This window comes from Dipodomys merriami, unplaced genomic scaffold, assembly GCF_024711535.1.
Source record: "Dipodomys merriami isolate MVZ:Mamm:240054 unplaced genomic scaffold, mDipMer1.0.p SCAF_487, whole genome shotgun sequence".
NCBI lineage: Eukaryota > Metazoa > Chordata > Mammalia > Rodentia > Heteromyidae > Dipodomys > Dipodomys merriami.
Window position 1 is genome coordinate 658,296 of NW_027206054.1, and position 7,550 is coordinate 665,845.

The following is a 7,550-nucleotide window of genomic DNA, read 5'->3' on the forward strand; positions in this document are numbered from 1 at the left end:
TAGTTTGCTTCTAAGCAAGCAAGCAAGATACAGCCAGCTATTCGATGATGCCATCAGTGATAGAAAGGGATCATCTTATAGATTTGGCAGGGAGAAAATAGGAGATTTATTTCTAAGGCATGAAGATTATTTTTTTAGATTTTCTTTACCAGATATGCAAATATAAAAACCAGTAAGAACATTAAAAAGTTGATGAAAAGTGATCACATTTTATATGTTCTGTGAACAAAGGAACCAGTGTGTGTGTGTGTGTGTGTGTGTGTGTGTGTGTGTGTGTGTGTGTGTGTGTGTGTGTAGCTACTGGGGTTTGAACTCAAGGCCTGGACTACCCTTTAGCTTTTTCACTCAGAGCTGGCACTCTACCCCTTATGCCACAGCTCCATTTCTGGTTTTATTTTGTGATGGTTAATTGGGAATAAGAATCTCATAGACTTTCCTGCCTGAGTTGGGTCCTGAGTAGCTAGTATTATAGGCATGAGCCACTGGTGCCTGGCTCAGGAACCATTCTTGATTTCAAGAAAAGAATGCAAATTTTTAAGAATCTCTAATCCAGGGCCTAAAAAGGATGATTTGTTAATAGTATGTGAGTGGGCCTATAGTATCTTTAATTGCCCTCTTATAGTGACGCAACAGTTCTATTTAAATGAACATTTTATGTTGACTGTTTAAATTTTCCCTATTCTCCTTTGTCCTCCCAACCATTTAGTTTCTTTTTCTTCTTCAATGTTCAGCATAACTAGAAAGTCCAAGTAGGGAATTGCACATAATTATAGGCTCTGTACTAGTGATGAAGTCGTGTTTTATTCCTAGGTACTCATAATAATCTGCTCTATTCTTCAGTCTTCCCGTGGACAGATTAGTTAGAATGATAGCAGCCCCCCCCCCCCCAGCCCTCTCTATCAGTTGTTGGGCTTAAACTCAGGGCCTTGGCATTGTTTCTGAGCTTTTTTTGCTCCAGGATAGTATTCTACCACAGCTCTACTTCCAGTTTTTGAATGGTTAATTGGAAATAAGAATCTCATGGACTTTCCTGCCTGGGCTGGCTTTCAACCATGATCCTCAGATCTTAGCTTCCTGGTTGTTAGGATTACAAGTGTGAGCTACCACCTCTTGGCTCCTTTATTTCTCTTTGACCTCACTTTATATTAAGATTGTAAAACGTCAAAAATCCAACAGGATGTTTTACATGTATTTACACATATATAAATAGTAAACACCTATACATGAATAGGGCCAGGGGGAGAAAGATTTTAATTAAAATTTGTCTATTAAAGTTCTTTGGGAAAGTGAGAAGATTTAATAGATATCAAACTGGAAGGCTGTGACCTCCCAAGCTGGGTGTCAGCCTGAACCTGCCAGCTGAGAGGTTATCTTGAGCCTTTAGCTGAGAAATCCGTAGCATCCTTTGCCTGCGTTCTTCATTACTGGCTTAGTGAAATCTGACATTGCTAAAAGCTGAAACTTGAAAATGCTTCAGAGAGCAGGATCCTTGCCAAATTCAAGATCTTGCTAGTTTGCAAGTTAAGAGATGTCATGCAGAACAAAAGAGTGATACTAGAAGCCAGAAATCACAATAGGAAGAAACCCCACAATCTGTGGTCTCTGAATGTCTTTATCTCCTCCAACCTTAAAAGGAAGATTGGTCTTGAGAATCATTTTTCAAGGAAAATACAGGGTGAGTTGGAATTAAATAGGAAAATTTAGCTCCTCCAGCAGTTCTGAGTTTTAGTACCTGGATTATGAACTCACTCTTCAGTACCCAGATTATAAATTATTGCCCATTCTCTTTTTAGGATTGAATTTGTTTCAAAGAACATTCAGCATGGCTTCATTTACTTGGTCAAGGAATAAGTTGCTCTGAATATGGAGGTATCTTAGCTGCATTTTCCACAGTTAACCTAGTGCCATGATACAATGGTATATTATTGCACCTTGTTAACCCTGTCTTTGAAGAAAATGTTTTGTGACGTTCTCCTCTCCTGTCTCACTGGCCAGGGCACAGGTTGACCTTGTCATGGGGAAGGTTATTAGGTCTTCTCTACAATACAGTCTTGCACTAAGGCTGTCAGCACCCCTGAGGGGAGTCAGGTCATGCTAGTGCATTCGAAGTACCACAGCATGGCCACAGCCTCAACTTGTCGTTAGTTTGTATCATCTTGACTTCTTCACATTCCCCAATTCATAGAAGAGTATCTATTAGTACTTAGCCTACCTGTTGCTAAGGGTAGGAAGCTACTCCATCTGAAATTTCATATAAAATATTTTAATATAAAAGACTCTGACTCCTTTTATTATGGGCCTAGAGTTGGCTTTTTATTGCTTCTAATGTACTGGCTAGTATGTCTTCTGTATACTGTTATTCTCCATCTTATATAATATTTCCCCTCTTTCCTGAAAGTTTATGCCCTTCTAGACTCTGGAATTCAGGATTTTAGATTTGGTAATTTTATTTATTTATTTATTTTGCCAGTCCTGGGGCTTGAACTGAGGCCTAGGTGCTATCACCAAGCCTCTTGATACTTAAGGCTAGCACTCTACCACTTGAGCTACAGAACCAGTGCCTAAACTGGATTACATTCTACATTGGCTCTGCTACCAAATTTGGCAAGCATAGGACTTAGGGTCACAGTACAAAGCACCTTGTTCTCTGTGGTGCACTAGAGTTAGGGCTCTGTGTGTCTGTAAATCAAGAACGGGGGGGGGGCTGCCATGATTTACCATCTAGCGTCAGGATCACCTGAACTCTGCTTCTCAGGCACTTACCTCTCCTAAAACAGGCCAAAGCTATGACTGCTTTGGAATTGCCCAAACCACAGAGCTAATTGATTCTTTAGCTCTTGATCTGGATCCTTTTATTGAGTGAAATGCCACACACACACACACACACACACATACACACACACACACATACACACACACACACACACACACACACACACACACACACACACTTCCTAAGGGATGGATACTCTGAATACTTTCACTTATCATCATAATGTAATTCCTTTTCATTCTACCTCTTCTTCCTATCCCCACCAAAATTGTTCTCAATAAGGTAAACATTTATATCAGTTTCTTATTGCTGTTGTTGTAAATGATGCCACAATCTAAGCTAGAAGTCAGAAATAACTTGCATTGCTCTTAAATTAAGGTGTTCACAGGATTTGTTCCTTCTGGAGGCTGTAGGAGAGAAGGCTTTGTTTTGCTCTTCCTAGCTTCTGAAGGCCTCCAGAATCCCTAAATGCATTATTCATTTTGTATGTCATCCTGCTTCCATTGCTACGTCTCCTACTTTCTCTGTAGCCACTTCTCTTCCTCTTCTTCCAACAGGACATTTGTGACTACATTTAGGATCCACCTGGATAGTTCAGGATAATCTCTCTATCTTAAGATCCTTATTCACATCTGCCAGGTTCCTTTTTGAAGAGGAAAACATTCACAAGTTCCAGGGATTAGGCCCAAAATACCACTGAAGACATTATTCAGACTTAGCACTGCTGTCCCTGTTTCAAATCCCAAGTCTTCTTTATAGTCCTTACATTAACACTTTTGATATCAAGGCTGTCAGTTCTCTAGAAAAAGCTCCTCTTCTGTTTTTTAAAGTATTATTTTCCACCGATGTGACTTTATTGTGTCTGTCTTTCTAGAATGCAGTCCTCTGGAGCAGTGACTCTGTCTTGTGTTTCTTGCTCTAGCCACAGTGCTTAGAATACTGCCTGGCGATATGCAATTACCAAAATCAACACAGAATTTGGCTGAGCTTCTTTCATTTCTAGTTGTCATCTTCCATTCTTATTTTCCTTCACTGGCAGCGTTCTGTATTCCTATGGGTACAGATGAGCATTCCTAGGGTTTAGTATTTGCCCTCTTTTGTCCTTAGTATGCCAACTGTTTGCAGTTCCAATCATACACGGTGGGCTTTCAAATCTGCAGCCTCAACCTCTATTTTGTACTTCTGATTTAATCTGTACCTGTGTGGTCCACAGGCATGGCAAATATACTGTATCTCATCTTTTCCTTCACCAAACACAACTCTCAACTAACGTTCTCTTCTTATAAGCTAAGGAAAGAAGTACCAGCTTTTACTCAACAGCAAAACAAAGAAGGCTGTCAGTCATTCTAGACCTCATATTTTTAAAAATTTCTTTTTAAACCTCTACCACAGTCCTTCCCATAGTCTAGTCATCCATGAACTTCTGCCTACCCCAGTCTTAAGCCTAACTTCCTGGTTCACATCCTCTTTTCTCCCACAGAGTAGGATATAAATGGATTTACCACACCATTTCTCTTGGTTTCTCTTGAATATCAGAATGCCATTCTTTTAAAATTTTGGCTTTGTATCAAAAGTACTGCCCTGTTCTCTCTCTGATGGGCAGATAGATTTGCATAGCACATGACCTTGGCCTCCACATAGACAAAGGGGCCAGGGATTGGCATCTGTCCCAAAGGCACTTCTTCTGTAGGCTTGGGTAGCCAATTTATAACTTGAGTGGCCGTTTGCAATTTCAGAATAGAGGAACCGAGAGAAGCCACCTGAAGCTGGTCAGAGCACTGTATTGCTGAACAGAAAGCTCCCAAGGAATTACATGCATGAGCAGGCTGTGGTCATGAGGAAGCAGATACTGTGTGTGAGCAGGGGAGCTGGTCAGCAGGAGAGAAGAGGAGAGAAAGCAGCACGTGAGAACAGCGCTGTCTCAGTCAGTTTCGAATGGCATTTCAGTTGTACTTATTAAAGCCCTGGCCATATTGTGACTTGTATTGTCAGTCAGTGAGTGTCCTTAAGATTGCTGCTGAAAACAAAACCAACAAAACCTGGTTTGGGTGAACTCTTGTTTCCTGACAAACAAAACAAAAGTCAGGTGAAAGCTGTTGCTCCATTATAGGGTTATGAAACATCTGAAAGAAATGGAGGAAGTCCCAGACTCGATGTCCATTCAGTTCTTAAGACGAGCTTGAGGAGGAGGAAAAATAAAAGATTGTATCACTTTTTCTTCTGTGGGTAGATGATAAGCTTCTAGTGTCAAGCCATCTTTACACAAGGACAAATTGATCCATCTATGCAAATATCATTTCAGAAAGGGAAAGTACGTGCTGCTAAAATGACTACAATAAGTGACACGACATTTTCTGATACTTGTCAACTGTGGCAAAACATAACGCAGATTTAGGTTTCTAGGTATCTGCCTTTCACTTCGCCAGTTATAACAAAGGGATTGCTAAACATCTCTAGGTCTCAGTCACATGGCCACTACTCCTCAATCAAATAAGAGTTAAGCACCTTTATTGAAGATTTGTAGGTTAACAAAATTAGGCATAAGCATTAGCGTATGGGATACCTTCAAAAAGCATCTTTATTTAAGTGCTCCAGTACCCTATCAAATGTTTTCAGAGGAGGAATTTTCTTACTCTTGTTTATGGGGGAAAAACAAAATCCTGGGAAAGAGGACACTTTTCAGCATTCTCAGGCAACGGTTTCCAGTCATTTTCAGTCATATTTTGTGCCTCAGATCCCATATGTCACAGTCAGAACACAGGCCAAGGTTGCTCCACTGCAAAGCCAGGTTCAGGCATGAAGCCGGTGCAGAGGAAGAGGAAGGCCTTTCTTCCTTTGCCTGGCAGCTTTTGATCCTTCTTGAGTAGGGGTAGGAGAAGGCAGAAAGAATAAGGAGGGGTGGGAATGTTCTTATTTGAATGCTGTGGCTGTACAATGTCCTGGTAACCATTCAAAAAGCACAATACATTTTGCAGAGCTCTTGGGAGGCTGCGGTTGTTGCTAGCAATGTCCTGCCTGACATTTCCTTCTAACCCATTGGAACCCGAAGTTGTCCTGATTTCTCCTTTTCTGAGGACTACCTATATAGAAATTTCATCATGCATAGCCTACATCTAGTCCCCCCCCCCCCACACACACTTCTTCCCGGTAAAATTAGAAGCTTCAGGGTGTGATGGAGTCTTGCTAGCCAGGTAATCTCTCATACGAATGTCCTGAACAGAGTGAGCTGTGTTCTTCCTACTCCAAGGACAGGCGTCCATGCCTCCAGTTTTCTGATGAATCACACTTAGGTCCCGCTCAGTTGATACCCAGTAAGTCCCACTTTGGTAAGGCTTGAACTCACAGCCTGGGCACTGTCCTTGAGCTTCTCTTGCTCAAGGCTAGCACTCTATCATTTTAGTCACAGCTTCACTTCTGGCTTTTCTGATAGTTTAGTGGGGATAAGAATCTCATAGACTTTCCTGGTTTCAAAGCACAATCCTTTGAACTGTGATCCTTTCTTTTAAAAAATTAAAACCCCCTCAATATCTTCTTCCCAATCTCCAACACTCCTAGATGTGACCCAACAGTTCCTAGCACTATTGTTTCTTGATACTTATTTGGAATAACTTGTAAGTACATCATGGATTTGCATTTGTTTGTTTTTGGTGTGGGTTCTGGTGTTTGAACTCAGGGCTTGGGCTCTGTCCTGAGCTTTTGTGCCCAAGGCTAGCATTCCACCACTTGAGCCACAGCTATACTTCTGGCTTTTATTTGAGGGTAATTAAGTAAGTAATATAAGAGTTTCACGGACCTTCCTGCCCAGACTGGCCTTGAACCGCAGTCCTCACCAATTGGCCTCTTGAGTAGCTAGGTTTACAGGCATGAGCCACCAGCACTGGCATGCTTTTTTTTCTTTTTAAATTCTAATGTCATAACTTTATTGTTTGTATAAGGATTGTGTTACCTTTAGTCTCTGTACTTCCTGTACACCATAACTGCAGAGTTACATTCAAGAGAGCAGAACTGCAGAATGGAAACTTTCTGGCTATTCTTCCTGAGCAGACAAGGAAAGAAATACTTGGAACTCTTCAAAACTGGTGGTCCCAGAGAAGTATCAACAACCTAGGGCCTAGGGGCCACATGCCTTCCACCTGCCCTGGAGACGGCTGTAGGGAATGCAAGGCACCCAGATACCTGGCTAGGTGATCTTAGCTATGGTATCCCTGGTGGCTCTGAGGGGTTAGTATCCTGCAGGACCACTAAAGGGGAATGAGAAACGCAGCAACCTAAAAACAGGAAGGACAGTGGCAGGCACAGGGAAGGTCAGATATCCTCGAGGCATGAAGGCAGGAAGCAAGGGAGCTGACTGCTGCTCGGCATACTAGCCGAGGTCTTCCAACGTGTGCCTCTTCCGTTTTCCAGTCTCTGCCCTGTTCACTCCTTGCGGTTACTCTCAGTGCAAAGCCATGACGTTTCCTCTCCGCGAATGCTGTTCCTAACCCTCTAGTGTACAAAAGCGCTTCTCTCATGATGGCATGCTCTCCCTCCCCAACCCTTCCACTGCTCCGGTTCAGTCACTGAGACGGAGCGGAAGACTCATTTTCTGTGATGCCTTCTGGCTACTCTCCCCATCCAGCTGCCATGCCATTTTCCATTTCCTGGTTCCAGCTCTCCTCGCATTATGATGGTGTGCTTTAACACCTCATCCCCAAGAGACTGTGTTTCAAAGACCAGGGAGGGGCCATCTAGCATTGCATCTCAGTGCTGTAAGGACTTATATTATCCTTCTATAGCT